Raw genomic sequence first — 22961 nt, 5'->3', positions numbered from 1 at the left:
AAAGTTCTTGAAAGTGTGGATGAGCAGAGGGATCTAGGTGTCCATGTACATAGATCCCTGAAAGTTACCACCCAGGTTGATAGGGTTGTGAAGAAGGCCTATGGAGTGTTGGCCTTTATTGGTAGAGGGATTGAGTTCCGGAGTCGGGAGGTCATGTTGCAGCTGTACAGAACTCTGGTACGGCCGCATTTGGAGAATTGCGTACAGTTCTGGTCACCGCATTATAGGAAGGACGTGGAGGCTTTGGAGCGGGTGCAGAGGAGATTTACCAGGATGTTGCCTGGTATGGAGGGAAAATCTTATGAGGAAAGGCTGGTGGACTTGAGGTTGTTTTCGTTGGAGAGAAGAAGGTTAAGAGGAGACTTAATAGAGGCATACAAAATGATCAGGGGGTTGGATAGGGTGGACAGTGAGAGCCTTCTCCCGCGGATGGAAATGGCTGGCACGAGGGGACATAACTTTAAACTGAGGGGTAATAGATATAGGACAGAGGTCAGAGGTAGGTTCTTTACGCAAAGAGTAGTGAGGCCGTGGAATGCCCTCCCTGCTACAGTAGTGAACTCGCCAACATTGAGGGCATTTAAAAGTTTATTGGATAAACATATGGATGATAATGGCATAGTGTGGGTTAGATGGCTTTTGTTTCGGTGCAACATCGTGGGCCGAAGGGCCTGTACTGCGCTGTATTGTTCTATGTTCTATGTTCTATGTAAGACTTCTGACAATAATTTCAGAGAGTGGACTTAACGTGATGCAAATGGAGATTTGCTGCAGTCGAACAACAGATCCGAAATGTACACTTAGAGTCACAGAGGCATAGATGTTAACAGCATGTAATCAGGTCCTTTGGCCCAGCTTGTTAATGCCGCCCAGTTTCTGTCACTAAGCTAGTCCCACTTGGCCGCATTTGGCCCATATCCCTCTATCCCCACCCTATCCATGGAACTTCGAGCATGTAAGCAGCAAGGATTCATGCATTAATAACTGAATCTGCATATAATGTAATGTTAACAGTTACGAGGTCTAATGCAATAACCATGAAAGAAGAGTCAATTGCAGTATATGGAGAAGTCTGGCTCAGTGCATTTCTTTGAAAAAAAATATATTTATTCAAGTTTTTCAACAAATTTTCAACAACCCCACCCCCATCAAGAAAAAGAAACGAAAACACAACAAGCAGAAATTAGACATAGGATTTCCCCCAAATACAATTACCCCCATATAACAGTAGAAACCACAAATAGGGAAACACCCCACTTTAAGCCAAACGCCACCCCAAAAGAACCCCCCCCCCTCCATCCCGCACCCCCCCTTCCGGTTGCTGCTGCTGCTGACCTCCTCCTAACGCTCCGCGAGATAGTTTAGGAACGGTTGCCATCGTCTGAAAAACCCTTGCACAGATCCTCGCAAGGCAAATTTTATCCTCTCCTGCTTGATGAAAACTGCCATGTCATTGATCCAAGCTTCCACACTGGGACACTTTGCATCTTTCCACAGTAACAAAATCCTCCACCGGGCTATCAGGGATGCAAAGGCCAGAATACTGGCCTCTTTCGCCTCCTGCACTCCCGGCTTGTTCAGTACCCCAAATACTGCTAACCCCCAGCTCGGCTTGACCCGGCCGTTCACCAGCTTGGACATAGTCCTCGCAAAACCCCTCCAAAACCCATACAGCGCCGGGCACGACCAGAACATATGGGCGTGATTTGCTGGGCTCCCAGAGCACCTCACACATCTGTCCTCCACCCCAAAGAACCTACTCAACCTCGCCCCTGCCATTTGCGCTCTGTGAACAACTTTAAGCTGTATTAGGCTGAGCCTGGCTTAAGTGGAGGAAGAATTAACCCACTCAGAGCATCAGCCCACAGACCCTCATCTATCTCCTCCCGAAGCTCCTCCTCCCACTTACCCTTTAACTCCTCCTGCAGCTCCTGGTAAATCGCCAACACCTTGCCTTCTCCTGCCCATACACCCGAAATCACCCTGTCCTGAATCCTACGTGCTGGAAGCAGCGGGAATTCCCTCACCTGCCGCCTCACGAATGCCCTCACTTGCATTTACCTGAAAGCATTCCCTGGGGTAGCCCAAATTTCTCCTCCAGCGCCCTTAGGCTCGCAAACGTGCCATCGATGAACAGGCCCCCCATTCTTTGAATCCCTGCCCGATGCCAGCTCCGAAACCCCCATCCATCCTTCCCGGGATGAATCAATGATTCTCCCAAATCGGGGACCAAAACGATGCTCCCACCTCGCCCCCGTGTCGCCTCCACTGCCCCCAGATGTTCAGCGTCGCCGCCACCACCAGACTCGTGGTGTACCTTGTCGGCGGGAGTGGCAGCGGTGCCATCATCAGCGCCCTCAGGCTCGTGCCCACACAGGACGCCGTCGCTAACCTCTTCCACGCTGCTCCCTCTCCCTCCATTACCCACTTACGGATAATCACCACATTGGCTGCCCATTAATAGCCACATAGATTCGGCAGCGCCAGCAGCCCCCCCCCCCCCCCCCACCCCGCTGTCCCTGCTACGCTCCAGAAACACTCTCTTCACCCTCGGGGTCTTATTCGCCCGCACAAATCCCATGAAGCTCCTGCTTACCCGTTTGAAAAAGGCCTTGGGGAGCAAAATGGGAAGGCACTGGAACACAAAGAGAAACCTCAGAAGGACCGTCATTTTGATCGACTGCACCCTACCCGCTAGTGAGAGTGGCAGCATATCCCATCTTTTAAAATCCTCCTCCATCTGCTCCACCAACCAATTGAGATTGTGCAGGGCCCCCCAACTCTTAGCTACCTGGATCCCCAGGTAGCAAAAGCTCCTTTCCGCCCTCTTCAGCAGTAGCTCACCTATCCCCCTTCCCTGGTCCCCTGGATGCACCACAAAGAGCTCTTTCTTCCCTACGTTGAGTTCATACCCCGAAAAGCCCCAAACTCCCTAAGGATCCACGTGACCTCCGCCATCCCCTCCACTGGATCCGCAACATACAACAACAGGTCATCAGCATACAACAACACTCAGTGTTCCTCTCCCCCCGAACCAATCCCCTCCATTTCCTGGACTCTCTCAGTGCCATGTCCAGTGGCTCAATTGCCAGTGCAAACAACAAGGGGGATATGGGACACCCCTGCCGCGTCCCCCGGCACAGCCGAAAGTCATCCGACCTCCGCCGGTTCTTAGCCACACTCGCCACAGGGGCTCTATATAGTAGCCTGACCCAACTTATGAACTCCTCCCCGAACTCAAACCTCCGCAACACTTCCCAAAGATACTCCCACTCCATCCAATCAAAGGCCTTCTCCGCGTCCATAGCTGCCACTACCTCCACTTCTCCCTCCACCGAGGGCATCATAATCACATTGAGGAGCCTCCGCATATTAGTATTCAGCTACCTACCCTTCACAAATCCCGTCTGGTCCTCATGAATTACCCCCGGGACACAGTCCTCAATTCTCGTAGCCAGAACCTTCGCCAGCAACTTAGCGTCAACATTGATGAGCGAGATCGGTCTATACGACCCACATTACAATGGATCCTTGTCCCGCAACAAAATCAAAGAAATTAGCGCCCTGGACATTGTCGGGGGCAAGATCCCCTCCTCCCTCACCTCATTAAAAGTTCTCACTAGCAACGGGCCCAGCAGGTCCACGTATTTCCTGTAGAATGCAACCGGGAACCCATCCGGCCCCGGGGCCTTCCCCGCCTGCAGGCTTCCCAATCCTTTAACCAGCTCCTCCAGCCCAATCGGCGCCCCCAGCCTGACCACCTGCTCCTTCTCCACCCTCGGGAACCTCAGCTGATCAAGGAACCATCGAATCCCCTCCTCACCCGCCGGGGGCTCAGATCTGTACAGATCCACATAGAAGTCCCTAAATACCTTGTTTAATCTCACCGCACTCCGCACCGTATTCCCCCCTCTATCCCTAACTCCACCAATCTCCCTCGCTGCCTCCCTCTTACGAAGCTGATGTGCCGGCATCCGACTCGCCTTCTCCCCATACTCATACGCCGCCCCTTGCACTATCCTCCACTGTGCCTCTGCTTTCCCCATAGTCATCAGGTCGAATTCCGTCTGGAGGTTTCGTCATTCCCTAAGTAGCCCCTCCTCGGGGGCCTCTGCATAGCTCCTGTCCCCCCTTAAAATCTCCCCCACCAACCTCTCCCTCTCACTCCTCTCTCTCTTCTCCCTGTGGGCCCTAATGGAGATTAGCTCTCCCCTGACCACCACCTTCAACGCCTCCCAGACTACCCCCACCTGCACCTCCCCGTTGTCGTTGGCCTCCAAGTATCTTGCAATACACCCCCGAACCCGCCCACACACCTTCTCATCCGCCAACATTCCCACATCGAGGCGCCACAACGTGCACTGGTCCCTCTCCTCTCACAACTCCAGTTCCACCCAATGTGGGGTGTGATCCAGGATGGCTATGGCCGAATATTCCGTTCCGTCCACTTTCGGGATTAGCGCCCTACTCAAGATGAAGAATTCTATCCGGGAGTAGGCTTTATGGACGTGGGAAAAAAAGGAAATTTCCCTGGCCATCGACCTGGCAAACGTCCATGGATCCACTCCCCCCATCTGGTCCATTAACCCCCTGAGCACCTTGGCAGCAGCCAGCCTCTTACCCGTCCTGGACCTATAACGGTCCAGTGCTGTGTCCAGCACCGGGCTGAAGTCCCGTCCCCCCCCCCCCCCCCCGTCCCCCCATTATAAAGCTTCCTACCTCCAGATCCGGAATCCGACCCAGCATGCGTTTCATAAATCTGGCATCATCCCAATTCGGGGCATATATGTTCACCAGTACCACTCGCACCCCCTGCAACCTTCCACTCACCATCACATATTGACCTCCATTATCCGCCACAAAATTCAGTGCCTCGAACAACACCCGCTTCCCCACCAGTATTGCAACCCCTCTGTTCTTCGCATCCAGCCCTGAATGAAAGACCTGCCCTCCCCATCCCTTTCTCAGACTAACCTGATTGGCCACCTTCAGATGTGTCTCCTGGACCATAAACACATCTGCCTTCAGTCCCTTTAAGTGCGCGAACACCCGGACCCTCTTGACCGGCCCTTTCAGGCCCCTCACATTCCAAGTTATCAGCCGGATCAGGGGTCTACTCGCCCCCCCCCCTGCCGACTAGCCATCTCCTTTTTTATGACAGCCAGTTGCCCACGCCTCCCGCACCCTCCAGTCCCCCAGCCGGCGGACCCCCACCCCGACTGCCTCTCCTCCCTCCAGCTCCCCTTTGGCCAATGCAGCAGCAACCCAGTTACCCCCCACCCCACTCCCTTGCCTACAACCCCCCCCCCCCCCCCGCTAGATCCTCATATAGCCATTTTGCTCCCCCCATGACACTCCCGTAAGTCAGCTGACTCCTGCTGACCCCGGCCTCTCCCGCCAATCCATCAAACCCCCAGTGTGAGAATCCCCCCACCTCCCCTTGGCAATCAGTGTGTGCTCCTCTCCAGCACCGCCCTTCGCCCCAGGCCCCGCCCCCTTCCTTCCCTAGCACGGAAAAAGCCCGCGCTTTCCATCTGAGCTGACCCCACCCCCTCTGGCGCGGCTCCTTTTTGCGGCCTTACCCCAACTCCCCATCCCCGGGCCTCCACTACCCCTCTTCCTCCGTGGGGTCGTGCCCCTCCAACATTGATGCCCACACTCTCACACCGCCCCCACATAAAATCCATTCACCCATCCCCACCCAGCACCAAAACAAAAAGCACCAAAATTCCCAGAACGCAGTAAACACCGTAAACACCCCCCTCCCCCACCCCCTGCCCGACAAACCCTCAGTTCGAGTCCAACTTTTCAGACTGGAAATTGTTCCATGCCTAATCAGGTGTCTCAAAATAGTGGTGCCGATCTTGGAACGTGAGCCACAATCGTGCTGGCTGCAGCATCCCGAACTTCACCCCTTTCCAATGGAGAACTGCCTTAGCCCGGTTGAAACCAGCCCTCTTCGTAGCCACCTCCGCACTCCAGTCCTGGTAGATTCGGATCTCCATGTTCTCCCACCTGCTGCTCCATGCTTTTTTGGCCCATCTCAGGATGCACTCTCTGTCCATAAAGCGGTGGAACCTCACCACTACAGCCCTTGGCGACTCGTTGGCTTTGGGTCTCCTTGCCAGGACCCGATGAGCCCCATCCAGTTCCAGGGGCCTCGGCAAAGCTCCCACGCCCATAAGCAAATTGAGCATCATGACCACATATGCCCCAGCATCCGACCCCTCCACTCCTTCAGGGAAACCCAGAATCCGAAGATTCTTCCTCCTCGACCTATTGTCCAGATCCTCAAATTTTTCCTGCCACCTCTTGTGCAGCGCCTCGTGCGCCTCCACCTTCACTGCCAGGCCCAAGATCTCGTCCTCGTTCTCCGAGGCTTTTTGCCGCACCTCCCGTATCGCCGCCCCTTGGGCGTTGTGGGTCTCCACCAGCTTCTCAATCGATGCCTTCATTGGCGCCAGCATTTCTGCCTTCAGCTCCGTAAAGCAGCGTTTGAGGAACTCCTGCTGCTCCTGCGACCACTGTGCCCACGCTGCTTGGTCTCCACCCGCCGCCATCTTGTTTCTCCTCCCTCGCACTTTCTGCTGCACCAAAATCACTTTCTTAACCGCTCCACTCCTGGTCCAATCCATACAGTGCCGGGGGAACCTTGCTGTCACCTTCCCACACTGGGAGACGTCGAACAATTGCCGTTGGGGCCCCTCTAAAGAGCCCGAAAGTCCGTTCCTGGCGGGAGCTGCTGAACGTGCGACCTACCTCGGCATAGCCACAACTGGAAGTCGCTCAGTGCATTTCCGAACGTGACTGCACCTATTGGTTAAAGTAGAAAACACAGGCGGCATGTGGCACAGTGGTTCGCACTGCTGCCTACGGCACAGTGGACTCGGGTTCGAATCCCGGCGCTGGGTCACTGTCCATGTGGAATTTGCACATTCTCCCCATGTCTGAGTGGGTTTCATCCCCACAATCCAAAGATGTGCAGGGTATGTGGATTGGCCACACTAACTTGCCCCATAATTGAAAAAAATAATAATAATTGGATACACTAAATTTATTTTAAAAAGTAGTAAACACAATCTCTTGCAGTCATAACTGAGACAGGATGAATTGTAGTTTGTATAGAAACATGGTCCTCCTTATTCAAAGGTTCAACTGCAGATAGCATTACACACACAGATACAAAGGTAAAACGAAACATGGCCAGTACAATCATTACAAAGACAAGACCTAGGGTAATAAAAGATGTGACACGGTTAAGTACAATGATAATTGAAGCAGGGCTCAGTGTAATACTGCGGAACACAATGTATCATAAAATATAAATAAAGATGTAGTCTAATTACAGTAAAAATTCAAATAGAGTAAATTAAAGGGGGCACAGATGAATGATCTAGTGTATTAATAACTGTTATAATATCAAAAGATATAAACTCTGAGAGGGTATAATTTAGAGAGAAGTGAGAAAGGACCTATTTTATTTCAAACCGAGATATGGGGGAGTGCGGTAATAAATGAAATGCAACCCATTGCACTCTTAATAATGATGTGGAGATGCCGGCGTTGGACTGGGGTGAGCACAGTACGAAGTCTTACAACACCAGGTTAAAGTCCAACAGGTTTGTTTCGATGTCACTAGCTCTCGGAGCGCTGCTTCTTCCTCAGGTGAATGAAGAGGTCTGTTCCAGAAACACATATATAGACAAATTCAAAGCTGCCAGACAATGCTTGGAATGTGAGCATTCAGTACTCAACACCAACAACTGCCAATCTCCAGACGCAATTCTGCAACTCATCCGCTTCATTCTGGATCACAACGTCTTCACCTTCGACAACACGTTCTTCATCCAGATGCACGGAACAGCCATGGGGACCAAATTCGCACCCCAATACTCCAACATCTTCATGCACAAGTTTGAACAGGACCTACTCACTGCACAGGACCTTCAACCGATGTTATACACCAGATACATCGATGACATTTTTTTTCTTTGGACCCACGGCGATGAATCACTGAAACGACTACACGATGACATTAATAAGTTCCATCCAACCATCAGACTCACCATGGACTACTCTCCAAAATCAGTTGCATTCTTGGACACACTTGTCTCCATCAAGGACGGTCACCTCAGCACTTCGGTTTACTGCAAACCCACGGATAACCTCACGATGCTCCACTTCTCCAGCTTCCACCCTAAACACATCAAAGAAGCCACCCCCCATGGGCAAGCTCTCCGTATACACAGGATCTGCTCAGACGAGGAGGAGCGTAACAGGCATCTACAGACGTTGAAAGATGCCCTCATACGAACTGGATATGGCACTCGACTCATCGATCGACAGTTCCAATGCGCCACAGCGAAAAACCGCACCGACCTCCTCAGAAGACCAACATGGGACACAACCGACAGAATACCCTTCGTCGTCCAGTACTTCCCCGGAGCGGAGAAACTACGACATCTTCTTAACAGCCTTCAACACGTCATTGATGAAGATGAACATCTTGCCAAGGTCATCCCCACACCCCCACTACTTGCCTTCAAACAACCGCGTAACCTCAAACAAACCATTGTTTGCAGCAAACTACCCAGTCTTCAGAACAGTGACCACGACACCACACAACCCTGCCATGGCAATCTCTGCAAGACGTGCCAGATCATCGACATGGATACCACCATTACACGTGAGAACACCACCCACCAGGTACGCGGTACATACTCGTGCGACTCAGCCAATGTTGTCTACCTCATACGCTGCAGGAAAGGATGTCCCGAAGCGTGGTACATTGGCGAGACCATGCAGACGCTGCGACAACGAATGAACGGACATCGCGCGACAATCACCAGGCAGGAATGTTCCCTTCCAGTCGGGGAACACTTCAGCAATCAAGGGCATTCAGCCTCTGATCTCCGGGAAAGCGTTCTCCAAGGCGGCGCGTTGGACTGCGTTGTCGCGCGTCCAAAGGACGCACGACAACACAGAATCGCCGAGCAGAAACTTATAGCCAAGTTCCGCACACATGAGTGCGGCCTCAACCGGGACCTGGGATTCATGTCACATTACATTCATCCCCCACCACCTGGCCTGTGAAATCCTACCAACTGTCCTGGCTTGATACAATTCACACCTCTTTAACCTGAGGTTACCCCATCTCTGGATCTGTAAAGATTTAATCACCTGCTAATGCTCGCATTCCAAGCATTGTCTGGCAGCTTTGAATTTGTCTCTCTATTTGTTTCTGGAACATACCTCTTCATTCACCTGAGGAAGGAGCAGCGCTCCGAAAGCTAGTGACATCAAAACAAACCTGTTGGACTTTAACCTGGTGTTGTAAGACTTCGTACTCTTAATAATGGCCTTGTCTCGCACAGTAATAACTAAAACAATCTGTAGCGCAACATTTACAGGCACAGAACTGGCATTAAATAAACAGAGCCGGAGGTGTACAGGAATTACTAAAATTGGGGGTTGATTAATACAAGTGGAGACAGTGTAGTGCAGTGTATACCGACAAACCGGGATGCATTATAACTGCCACGTGCCAGTGAGGCTAGAAATAGGAAGATAGAGCAGCTAAACACGTGGCTAAACAGCTGGTGTAGGAGGGAGGGTTTCCGTTATCTGGACCACTGGGAGTTCTTCCGGGGCAGGTGTGACCTATATAAGAAGGACGGGTTGCATCTAAACTGGAGAGGCATAAATATCCTGGCCACGAGGTTTGCTAGTGTCACACACGAGGGTTTAAACTAGTATGGCAGGGGGGTGGGCACAGGAGCAATAGATCAGAAGGTGAGAGCATTGAGGGAGAACTAGGGAATAGGGACAGTGGGACTCTGAGGCAGAGCAGACAGGGTGAAGTTGATGAACACAGCGGGTCTGGTGGCCTGAAGTGCATATGTTTTAATGCAAGAAGTATTATGGGTAAGGGAGATGAACTTAGAGCTTGGATTAGTACTTGGAACTATGATGTTGTTGCCATTACAGAGACCGGGCTTAGGCGGGGCGGAGTTTGTAAGGAGCATCCAGGAGGGCTTCTTAAAACAATATGTAGACAGTCCAACTAGGGAAGGGGCGGTACTGGACCTGGTATTGGGGAATGAGACCGGCCAGGTGGTAGATGTTTCAGTAGGGGAGCATTTCGGGAACAGTGACCACAATTCAGTAAGTTTTAAAGTGCTGGTGGACAAGATTAAGAGTGGTCCTAGGATGAATATGCTAAATTGGGGGACGGCTAATTATAACAATATTAGGCGGGAACTGAAGAACATAGATTGGGGGCGGATGTTTGAGGGCAAATCAACATCTGACATGTGGGAGACTTTCAAGTGTCAGTTGAAAGGAATTCAGGACCGGCATGTTCCTGTGAGGAAGAAGGATAAATACGGCAATTTTCGGGAACCTTGGATAACGAGAGATATTGTAGGCCTCGTCAAAAAGAAAAAGGAGGCATTGGTCAGGGCTAAAAGGCTGGGAACAGACGAAGCCTGTGTGGAATATAAGGAAAGTAGGAAGGAACTTAAGCAAGGAGTCAGGAGGGCTCGAAGGGGTCACGAAAAGTCATTGGCAAATAGGGTTATGGAAAATCCCAAGGCGTTTTACACGTACATAAAAAGCAAGAGGGTAGCCAGGGAAAGGGTTGGCCCACTGAAGGATAGGCAAGGGAATCTATGGTGGAGCCAGAGGAGATGGGCGAGGTACTAAATGAATACTTTGCATCAGTATTCACCAAAGAGAAGTAATTGGTAGATGTTGAGTCTGGAGAAGGGTGTGTAGATAGCTTGGGTCACGTTGAGGTCCAAAAAGACGAGGTGTTGGGTGTCTTAAAAAATATTAAGGTAGATAAGTCCCCAGGGCCTGATGGGATCTACCCCAGAATACTGAAGGAGGCTGGAGAGGAAATTGCTGAGGCCTTGACAGAAATCTTTGGATCCTCACTGTCTTCAGGTGATGTCCCGGAGGACTGGAGAATAGCCAATGTTGTTTCTCTGTTTAAGAAGGGTAGCAAGGATAATCCAGGGAACTACAGGCTGGTGAGCCTTAATTCAGTGGTAGGGAAATTACTGGAGAGAATTCTTCGAGACAGGATCTACTCCCATTTGGAAGCAAATGGACGTATTAGTGAGAGGCAGCATGGTTTTGTGAAGGGGAGGTCGTGTCTCACTAACTTGATAGAGTTTTTCGAGGTGGTCACTAAGATGATTGATGCAGGTAGGGCAGTGGATGTTGTCTATATGGACTTTAGTAAGGCCTTTGACAAGGTCCCTCATGGTAGACTAGTACAAAAGGTGAAGTCACACGGGATCAGGGGTGAGCTGGCAAGGTGGATACAGAACTGGCTAGGTCATAGAAGAGTAGCAATGGAAGGATGCTTTTCTAATTGGAGGGCTGTGACCGGTGGTGTTCCACAGGGATCAGTGCTGGGACCTTTGCTGTTTGTAGTATATATAAATGATTTGTAGGAAAATGTAACTGGTCTAATTAGTAAGTTTGCACACGACACAAAGGTTGGTGGAATTGCGGATAGCGATGAGGACTGTCAGAGGACACAGCAGGATTTAGATTGTTTGGAGACTTGGGCGGAGAGATGGCAGATGGAGTTTAATCCAGACAAATGTGAGGTAATGCATTTTGGAAGGTCTAATGCAGGTAGGGAATATACAGTGAATGGTAGAACCCTCAAGAGTATTGAAAGTGAAAGAGATCTAGGAGTACAGGTCCACAGGTCACTGAAAGGGGCAACACAGGTGGCGAAGGTTATCAAGAAGGCATACGGCATGCTTGCCTTCATTGGCCGGGGCATTGAGTATAAGAATTGGCAAGTCATGTTGCAGCTGTATAGAACCTTAGTTAGGCCACACTTGGAGTATAGTGTTCAATTCTGGTCGCCACATTACCAGAAGGATGTGGAGACATTAGAGAGTGAGCAGAAGAGATTTACCAGAATGTTGCCTGGTATGGAGGGCATTAGCTATGAGGAGCGGTTGAATAAACTCGGTTTGTTCTCACTGGAACGAAGGAGGTTGAGGGGCGACCTGATAGAGGTCTACAAAATTATGAGGGGCATAGACAGAGTCGATAGTCAGAGGCTTTTCCCCGGGGTAGAGGGGTCAATTACTAGGGGGCATATGTTTAAGATGAGAGGGGCAAGGTTTAGAGTAGATGTACGAGGCAGGTTTATTACGCAGAGGGTAGTGGGTGCCTGGAACTCACTACCGGAGGAGGTGGTGGAAGCAGGGACGATAGTGACATTTAAGGGGCATCTTGACAAATACATGAATAGGATGGGAATAGAGGGATACGGACCCAGGAAGTGTAGAAGAATGTAGTTTAGTCGGGCAGCATGATCAGCACGGGCTTGGAGGGCCGAAGGGCCTGTTCCTCTGCTGTACATTTCTTTGTTCTTTGTTGGGAAAGTGTTCTAATGCAGTGGTTACGATTGCAGGGTGTATATTCATAATAACTGAGACAGGGTGTGCAGCAATGATTAATGGACGGAAGTCCAGAATAAGGGGCACAGTCTAAGGATATCGGGCAGACCATTTAGGACTGAGGTGGGGAGAAATTCTCGACCACAGAAAGCAGTTGAGGCCAAAACATTGTATGGTGACAAGAAGGAATTATGTATAGCTCTTGTAGCTATATGGATCATGGGATATGGAGGGAAAGCGAGAACAGTAGGTTTAATTGGGTGATCAGCCATGTGATCATAATGAATAGAAGAGGGGGCCGAATGGCCTACTCCCGCACCTATAGATTATGCTTCTATGTTTCTATGTTATGCCACAAATCCTAAAATATATCTAAACTGAAACAGGGACTAGTGCAGTAAATCCTCATACAGGGTCTCCACTAATTTAAACTGAGACAGGGCCGAGGTCATTGATTACTGGTGGGGGAAGGGGTCTACATTAAGGTAGATTCAGACAGGGGTATAATGCACTAATTGCTGATACAGGGTCTAGATTAATACAAACTGAGTCTGGACCGGTTTCAGTGATTGCTGATGGCGGGGGTGGGGGGGGGGGGGGGCGGGGCGCGGGGGGTCTAGATTAATGTAAATTTAGACAGGGGTCTAATGCACTAATTGCTAATGCAGGGTCGAGATTAATACAAAGTGAGTCATATTCTATGTGGTAATTACTGCTACAGGATCAAGATTAACGAAAACCGAGATGAGGTCTAATGCAGTGATTACTGATTCCCGGTATAGATGCGCACAAAACGAGACATGGTCGATTGAAGGGTCGGCCCAAGATTAATGTTAATCAATATAGGGCTGAGTGTTGTGTTCACCCTTACAGGGTTGAGATTATATACATGAAGACACATGTCCGTCTTTTTATGTGTGTTTGTGTGTGTGTGGACATTTTCACACCAAACTCCTGTACAAACACACAAATAATTCCTTTGTTTATACACCAATTAATGGGACGGAGTATGGGGAAATTTACTCTCTACATAACCCCGCGTTTTTCCTGCCCTGCAAGTATCTGATGGTGCGGCAAAGAGGAAGCTTTACTCTGTTCCTTACATGTGCTTTACCTGTCCTTCACATGTTAGATAGCGCATGTTGCGAAGAGTGCTTTCCTCTGTACTGTACCTGTCCGCGTGTTTGAGGGGAGATTGACAAGGGCAGTTTGCTCGGTAACTAAATCTTTACTGTTGGTGCCCTGGGAGTGTATAATGGGACAGGTTTCAGGAAGCGTTATTTTTTATCGAATCCTGTGATGTGTTTGGCCTGAGAGTGTTTGCTGGTTCGGTGTGCAGGAGGCTTTGCTCTGTATACAACCGCGTGCTGTACCTGTCTTGCGAGAATTTGACGCGATATTTTAGACAAGAAGAGCGTTACTAAATCTGCCCTTGGAATTTTGATGGGCGCAGGAAATGGAGAAGTCTGGGACCATTGCCTTAATGCCCGTGTCATATTTGAAAAGTGCGCAAAATTGATGTTCATGCGATTAAATGGGCAGTGGAAGAATATGTACAAAAGTGGCAGGTATCCAACTTTGGGCACAGCAGAAAAGAGGACAAGGTGAGAAGGGGGTGATCAACGCAGGACAGAGGGTGTTGTACCTAAATGTGTGCATCATATGAAACAAGGTAAATTAACTCATTGCGCACATTAAAATGAGCTGGTACGGTGTTGTGGACATCACAGAGACGTGGCTCCAAGGGGATCAGAGCTGGGATCTAAATATACAAGGATAGGTGTCCAAACGAAAGGATAGGGAGAGGGACAGAAGGAGCAGGTTACATTGTTAGTATGGAATGAAATTAACTCAATAGCAAGAAACAATATAGGGTCAGAAAGTATAGAATCTCTGTGGGTGGCGTTGAGGAATCGCAAAGGAAAAAATACCCTGTTGGGTGTTATGTACAGGTCCCCGAGCAGTAATCAGAATGTGGGGCAGAAAATAAATCAGGAGACAGAAAATGCACGTAAGAAAGGCAATATTACAATAATCATGGGGGACTTCAATATGCAGTTAGATTGGGGAAAATCGGGTTGGCAGCAGATCCCAAGGAAAGGAATTTTTGGAATGCGAAATAGATGTTTTTTTTGGAGTAGCTTGAGACAGAGCCTACTAGGGAACAAGGAATTCTGGATTTGGTATTATGTAATGAGGCGGATTTTATTAGGGAACTTAAGGTGAAGGAACCTTTCGGGACAGTGCCCACAATATGAAAGAATCTACCCTCCGGTTTGAGAGGGAAAAGTTGGAATCAGATGATTAAAGGTAACTACGAAGTTATGAGGGAGAAGCTGACCAGAGTTGATTGGAAAATGAGCCAAGCAGGGAAGACAGTTGAACAGCAATGAGAGGAGTTTGGGGGGATTATTAGCAAGGACAACATAAATTAATCCTAAAGCGGAGGAAACATGGCTGACGAGGGACGTCAATGACAGCATGAAAGCAAAGGAAAATGCATGCAATGTGGCGAAGATTATTGGGAAGCCAGAGGATTGGGAAGCTTTTCAAAGCAAGCAGAGGACAACTAAAAATCAATAAGGGGGGGGGAGATTAAATATGAGTGTAAGCTGGCTAATAATATATAATAATATTGCTGAGAGATTGTTTCCGATACATAAAAGGTAGAAGCGAGGCCAGAATGGACCACTGAGGCTGCAGGTGTAGTAATAGGGAACAAAGAAATGGCAGGGGAACTGAATAGGTACTTTGCATTTTTCTTTACAGTGGAAAACACCAGTGGGATACCAGATCTTCAGCAGTCAGGGGACAGGGGTGAATGAAGGGGCCATCACTAAGGAGAAGGTGCTGGGGTAAGGAGAAGGTGCTGGGGAAACTGAAAGGTCTGAAAGTGGATAATTCACACCCACCGGATGGACTACTGCCCAGGGTTCTAAAATAGATCGCTGAGGACATCGTGGAGGCATTGGTGGTAAACTTTCAGGATTAACTGGCGGCAGGGACGTTCCCAGAGGATTGGAAAATGGTTAATGTAACACCCCTGTTTAAGAAGGGAGGGAGGCAGGAGACATGATATTATAGGCTGGTTAGCTTGAGTTCGGTTGTTGGTAAGATTTTAGAGTCTATTATTAAGGATGAGAGTGAGGGAACCACTGTGGCGCAGTGGTTAGCACTGCTGTCTCACGGCACCAAGGACCAGTGTTCGATCCTGGCCCCGGGTTACAGTCCATGTGGAGTTTGCACATTCTCCCCATTTCTGTATGGGTCTCACCCCAATAAACCAAAGAGATGTGCAGGGTAGGTAAATTGGCCAAGCTAAATTGCCGCTCAATTGGAAAGAAAGAATTGATACTCTAAATTAATTATTTTTAAAAATTAGGGATGAGATTTCGGAATATTGAGAAATCCATGATAAAATAGGATTGAGTCAGCATGGATTCTTCAATGGGAGCTCGTGCCTCACAAATCAATTAGAATTCTTTGAGGAGGTAAAAAGGAAGTTCGACAAAGGAGAACCAGTGGACGTGATCAATTGGGATTTCCAAAGGGTCTTTGACAATATGATACAGGAGGCTGTTAAATAAGATAAGAACCCATGGTGTTATGGGAAAGATACTGGCATGGAGAGGGGATTGGATGACGACAGAAGGTAGAGAGTGTGGATACAGGGGTCTTTTTCAAGGAGGGTCAGTGTTAGAACCACAGCTATTCATAGTATGCATTAATGATCTGGATAAATGAACAGGGCGACATGGTAGCACAGTGGTTAGCACTGTTGCTTCACAGCGCCAGGGAACCGGTTTCAATTCCCGCCTTGGGTCACTGTCTGTGCGGAGTCTGTATGTTCCCCGCATGTCTGCTGGGTTTCCTCCGGGTGCTCCGGTTTCCTCTCGCACGTTCCGAAAGATGTCCTGTTAGTTGAATTGGATATTCTGAATTATCCCTCAGTGTCCCTGAACAGGTGCTGTACTATGGCGATTCGAAGATTTTCACCATAACTTCATGTGTTAATGTGAGCCTACTTGTGACATTAATAAAGATTTTTATTTTTATTAAACTGAGGGCACTGTTGCTACGTTTTCAGATGATACAAAGGTATGTAGAGCGACAGGTTGTGTTGAGGAAGCAGGGAGGCTGCAGAAGGACCTGGACGCGCTAAGAAAGTGGGCAAAGAACTGGCAGATGGAATGCAATGTAGAAAAGTGTGGGATTGAGATTGTGCACTTTGGTTGGAAAAATAGGGGCATAGACTATTTTTCAATTGGGAAAAGGCTCAGCAAATCAGAAGCACAAAGGGACTTAGGAGTTCTAGGTCAGGATTCTCTATGGTTTGCCAAAGAGTAATTGGACTCGAAACCTTAGCTGTTTTCTCTCCCTACAGATGCTGCCAGACCTGCTGAGATTTTCCAGCATTTCCTCTTTTGTTTCAGATTCCAGCCTCCGCAGTAATTTACTTTTAAATTCTTACGGTTAACATGGAGCTTCAATTGGCAGTTTTAAAGGAAAATGCATGTTGGCGTTCATGTTGAGTGGGCTAGAAAACAAGGACAGGGATGCACTTCTGATGTATAAGGCTTGGGACACATCCCATTTGGAATATTGTGAGCAGTTTTGGTCCCCGTATCTAAGGAAGGATAGTAAGAAGTTTTACAACACCAGGTTAAAGTCCAACAGGTTTGTTTCGATGTCACTAGCTTTCGGAGTGCTGCTCCTTCCTCACCTGAACACAAGAGTAAATACGTAATTCTGAACAAAACAGAGATTTCCATTAATATCATAGAATTTACAGTGCAGAAGGAGGCCATCCGGCCCATCGAGTCTGCACCAGCTCTTGGAAAGAGCACCCGACCCAAGGTCAACACCTCCACCCTATCCCCATAACCCAGTATCCCCACCCAACACTAAGGGCAATTTTGGACACCAAGGGCAATTTATCATGGCAAATCCACCTAACCTGCACATCTTTGGACTGTGGGAGGAAACCTGAGCACCCGGAGGAAACCCACGCAGACACGGGGAGGATGTGCAGACTCCACGCAGACAGTGACCCAGGCCGGAATCGAACCTGGGACCCTGGAACTGTGAAGTAATTGTACTATCCACAATGCTACCGTGCTGCACACGGTTAATGTTTGGAAATTTCCGTGCACCGGTGTTCCCATGTAGACATGCCCCTCAAGCCCAGTTCATTACTGGGACGTTGGTAAAATATTCAACTCAATATTGCCCACATGATAGCAGAGCAAACACCAATGTCATACAACTAATTAACAAGAATTAACATAATCTCCAAATCAACAATGATTCTATTGTACAAACAAGCAAATATATACAATAATTTTAATATCGAGACAGGCAACAGGAACATGGTCTGGTGTAATATGAACAGAGACAGGTGCTGCTGTGATGGAAAGAGACAAATTCCTGTGGAATATAAAAGAGGCCGAACTTAATGTAATATCATCCAATGTATGGTTTTAGCGTTGTATTAATTGAGTGTAGCACAAACAGAACAGTGTAGCATAGACAAGGGCAGGGTTTACTTAAATATAAATAAAGACAGGGTCTCATTCAACACGAGAATAAACAGATTTGATGTAATACAGTGCATAGAAAATAGAGCAGGAGTGGACCATTCTGCCCTTCGAGCCTGCTCTGCTATTCATTCTGATCAGGGCTGATCATCCACCTCAGTAACCTGTTCCCACTTTCCCCCATATCATTTGGTCCCTCCAGAATTTTGATCCCCAAGAGCTTTATCGAACTCCCTCTTGAAAACATACAATACTTTGGACATAACTTCGTTCTCTGGTAGAGGATACCATAGATTCACGACTCCCAGGGTGAAGATATTGCTCCTCATCTCAGTCCTAAATGGTTTACCCCGTATCCTGAGGCTATGACCCCTGGCTCTAGCTTCCCCGCCCCCCCCCCCCCCCTCCCCATCGGGAACATCCTTTCTGCATCCGCCCTGTCTAATCCTGTTACAATTTGATAACTTTATAATCAGAGGGGGAAATTAATATTTCAGGAAATAGTACCTGCTGATTTCTGACCCTCCTGCCAGTGAACGACGCTTCTTCCTAATTAATCAAACAAAATCCTTCAGAATTTAGTACGCCTTTACCACGCCTGCCCATAAACTGCTAGGTTCTTAAGAAAACAATCCCAGCTTCCAACCGCTCTGACCGTGCAGCTGATGCAGTGGGAAGATCAAGTTGTATATATTTTTCTGCCTTGCTTGTTTTTAGATGCTATTTTTGGAATTATTGGCATTTTATATGGAGCCAGTGGAATTCCCATTCACCATTACCATCGTGTCAGAACAAGACTAATAAAAGACCAGCCTCTGAAAATTAAATTAAAGAGTTTGAACTTTAGATACACTAAGCAATATTTCAGAATGTAATGTCAAAATGCAAACCATGATAGGTTAACAGTGTTCTTTTAGTAGAATCGATATCACCTCTCGCAACAGTTTCTTGAGCCCATGATCCAGACCTGTGATCCAAAGCAGAAGGAGCGTTTTATGTTCAGTTGCTCCATCTTTTGGATGTGATGATATTACAATCTTAGGGGTGCTTCGCAATATTATTACTAGACTGGTAATCTGGAGACCTGAGCTATTGCTCCAGAGGCAGGAGTACAAACTCCACCAGGGTATACTGCAATGATTTGAGCAGTTTTGGACTCCTTACCTAAGGATAGATATTTTGGAGGCAGTGCAGAGAAGGTTCGTTTGGTTAATTTCGAATACGGATGGATTTTCATAGGCAGCTGGAATTTCACAGCACAGAAAGTGGTCCTTCGGCCCATCGTTACTGCGCCTGTCATCAAACAGAGAAGAATCCGGCCCGAGATGGTTTTGAAGCAGACCTTTCGGTTTACAGCCAAACACGTTGACCAATTGCACCAAAGAGATTTGCATGAGGAGAGGTTCAGTAGGTAAGGCCGACACGCATTGGAGTTTAGAAGAATGAGAGGCGAACTTACTGAGATATTTGGTATTCTCAGGGCACTTGACAGCGTGGATGCTAGAGGTTGTTTCTGCTTGTGGGAGAGTCTAGGGCCATTGGGCACAGTCTCAGAGTAAGGTGTCACTCATTTCAGACGAGGATGAAGAGGAATTTATTCTCTCAGAGGGGAGTGATTCTATGGAATTCTTTCCACAGAGAATTGGAGAGGCCGGGTCAATAAATATGTTCAAGGCTGAGACAGTCAGATTTTTCATCAGTAAGGTAATCAAGGGTTATGCGGATAAGGTGGAAACGTGGAGTTGAGGATTTTATCAGATCAGCCACGATCTCATTGAATGCCAGATCAGATTCCATGGGCCGAAAGGCGAACTGAACATATAACATACAGTGCAGAAGGAGACCATTCGGCCCATCGAGTCTGTACCGACCCATATTAAGCCCTCACTTCCACCCTATCCCCGTAACCCAATAACCCCTCCTAACCATTTTTTGGACACTACGGACAATTTAGCATGGCCAATCCACCTAACCTGCACGTCTTTGGACTGTAGGAGGAAACCGGAGCACCCGGAGTAAACCCACGCAGACACGGGGAGAACGTGCAAACTCCGCACAGACAGTGACCCGGAGGGGAATCAGACCTGGGACCCTTGCGCTGTGAAGCTACAATGCTATCCACGTGTGCTACCGTGATGTCCTTACTGCTGCTCCTCCCTCTTATGATTTTATGGCACCTGGGGGAACTTTCAATTAAATGAATTAATAAATCAGAAATAAAAATCGTCGTGTCATTCATAATGCTCATGAAGTTATCGAAATTTCCCAAAGCTCAGCTGGTTCACCAACATCCTTCAGGAGAAGAAATCTTCCCTCCTTACCCTGTCTGGCCTATATCTGACTAGTTCAGCAGTGATGTGGTTGACGCTTATCTACCTCTGGTATTGCCGAACAAGCAAGTCAGCCGAAGAGAAGCTGCTACATAAAGTCAAATGTGAATTCAACCGTCCAATGTGCCCCTTATCTAAAAGGTGGTTCACATCCGGCTTCTCAGGATGGACAGTTAATGCTGACTTTGCCAGTGAGGGTCATAGGCCGAGAATGAATGTTAAAAACTGTGCAAAGTGCTGCAGATTCCGGAAATCTCAAACAAAAACAACAAAAAAGGCTGCTCAGCAGGTCAGTGAGCATCAGCAGAGAGAGAAACAGATTCACATTTCAGGTGGACCACCTCATTGACATAATTCTAAAGAGCAGAGCTGATTTTCCCAGTATCCTCGACCAATGTCCGTTCTTGAACATAAATCACAGATTAGCTGGTCACTTATCACATCTCAGTATGTGGGAGCTTGCTGTGCACACATTCCCTGCTCCGTTTACAACATTACAGCAGTGACTAAATTCAGCAAAATATATCAGTGGGTTTTAAGGGCGTTGGGATGTCCTGAGGTCGGGTAAAGGGTTTTCCAAAAGCAAGCTCTTTCCAAATGTTAACATTTTAAAATGCAAGTTGTAATATGTTGAAAGATCTGAGATTACTGTGACTATCGGTCACTCCTCTGCCTGATGTTTTAATTTATCTAGTTTAAATCGGTTACTATTTCAATCAAATTAATATTCAGTGGAATAACAGCCTGGTTAAAGATGCTTCATTAATTGAGGCATCAGAACTTTCAGAATGAATACTTAATTTAAACGTATTTTTTATTTCAATTAAGTAACATCTGTTCTAATGGATGTTTCTATACATTTTAACCAACTGTCAATATTCTTAAAATACACCGCTATTTTGAGTTGAAACTAATCAATGTGACTGTGTTTATCTCGTTTTGCTGACATGAACATTTCATTGTGACCAGTGAGGTGTTTATGTAAATAAACACAGAAATAGAAGTCCCAGATTAGATTATAGACTGACAACAACATAACAACTATTTCCCCACCGACACAGCACAGAAATAGAGGCAAAGATGTAAATGGATCAACGGATTCCAGTAGTGATTGTTTTTGGACATTTGTTTCTTTATCGGTTTTTGAGAAAAAAATCATGATGATATCCATGTTCACAATTAGGAAAGTGTCCCTCTAATCTCGAAATATAATGACATGCGAAATGTGTTCGTAGAGTTTTCCTGTATCTGATATCTGTGTCTTTCTCCGAACTGCTTCTGTCTCATGTCTCCCCATGATGGGCCATTGCCTTTAATCGACAACTTGAAGTCAACATGTGCCCAATATATTCTCTCAGCCCAATCTCACCCCATTGGCTTCCAACTAAATGGATCGAATCCAATTAATTGGAATATATAGAGGGAGTTTTACTCTAAAATGTGGTTGGAGTATTCAATTACCTTGTAGTGTTTAATGAGAACTGTAGAGAAAAAATTACCCTGCATCTAACCTGAGCTGCACAGAGTGGTGAGCATTTGATGTGGCAGTGCCGAAGGATCTTTCCCTTTATCTAACCAGTCTGACAGAGATAGATAGTTTTTTGAGTAATAAGGGGATCAGGGGTTATGGCGAGAAGGCAGTAGATAGGCTATGAGAAACATAACAGTCGTGATTAAATGCGGAGCACACTCAAGTGGTCTAATCGTCGAATTCTTCTCCTGTGTCTTATGGTTTTATGGTAGGAAGACCATCTATGGATGATCTTAGAATAGAAAGGTGCTTGATTGCCATCGCAGATATGGTGGGTGAAGGGCATCCTTCTGTATTGTAAACCACCAATTCTCCATGACTCTATGACAAGGTCTAAAAGGATTATCACTCATATAGGATGGAGATTAACCTAAACTAATCCAATAATATTTTGTCACAAGTAAGGTGACATTAGCACTGCAATGAAGTTACTGTGAAGAAATCCTAGTCGCCACATTCCGGCACCTGTTTGGGTACACAGACGGAGAATTCAGAATGTCCAAATTACCGAACAGCACATCTTTCGGGACTTGTGGGGGGAAACCGGGGCACCCGATGGAATCCCACGCAGACACGGGGAGAACGTGCACAGTTCGGACTCTGGCGCTGTGAAGCAACAGTGCGACTGCGATTGGATCTCGTGCAGTGATTACTGATGCAAGGTCTAGACTAACATAAACCGAGACAGGTTCTGGTGCAGAAATCACTGATACAAAGGTTGATTACCCTTAAATGATATAGGATGTAGAGCAGTGATTATTGATTCAGTGTCTGGAATATTTTCAACTGAGGTAGGGTCTATTGCAGTCATTCCTGCTGCAGGATCTGGGTTAATATATGTGTAAAGACGTATTAGGTCAGATGATTAAAAACTTGGTCGACGAGGCAGGGTATATGGGATGATTTTATTCAGGGAATTGAGGTAAAGAGGAGTACGGATTGCATACCAGAGATTAGGGCCGAGATGCATGAAGACATCGCAAAGTGAAACAATTAATTCTGAAGATAACATTACGTCTTGATCAATTACAGTTGCAAAACTTAAGAACAATATTTTATATAAACACCTACACGAACGGTCAATACCTTTTTGCAGAGAATTCACTTGCTCTTCTTAGCCAGATGAGAGTTC

The sequence above is a fragment of the Scyliorhinus torazame genome, unplaced genomic scaffold, assembly GCF_047496885.1.
Source record: "Scyliorhinus torazame isolate Kashiwa2021f unplaced genomic scaffold, sScyTor2.1 scaffold_151, whole genome shotgun sequence".
NCBI classification, from domain to species: domain Eukaryota; kingdom Metazoa; phylum Chordata; class Chondrichthyes; order Carcharhiniformes; family Scyliorhinidae; genus Scyliorhinus; species Scyliorhinus torazame.
This window is presented reverse-complemented; position numbering follows the sequence as displayed.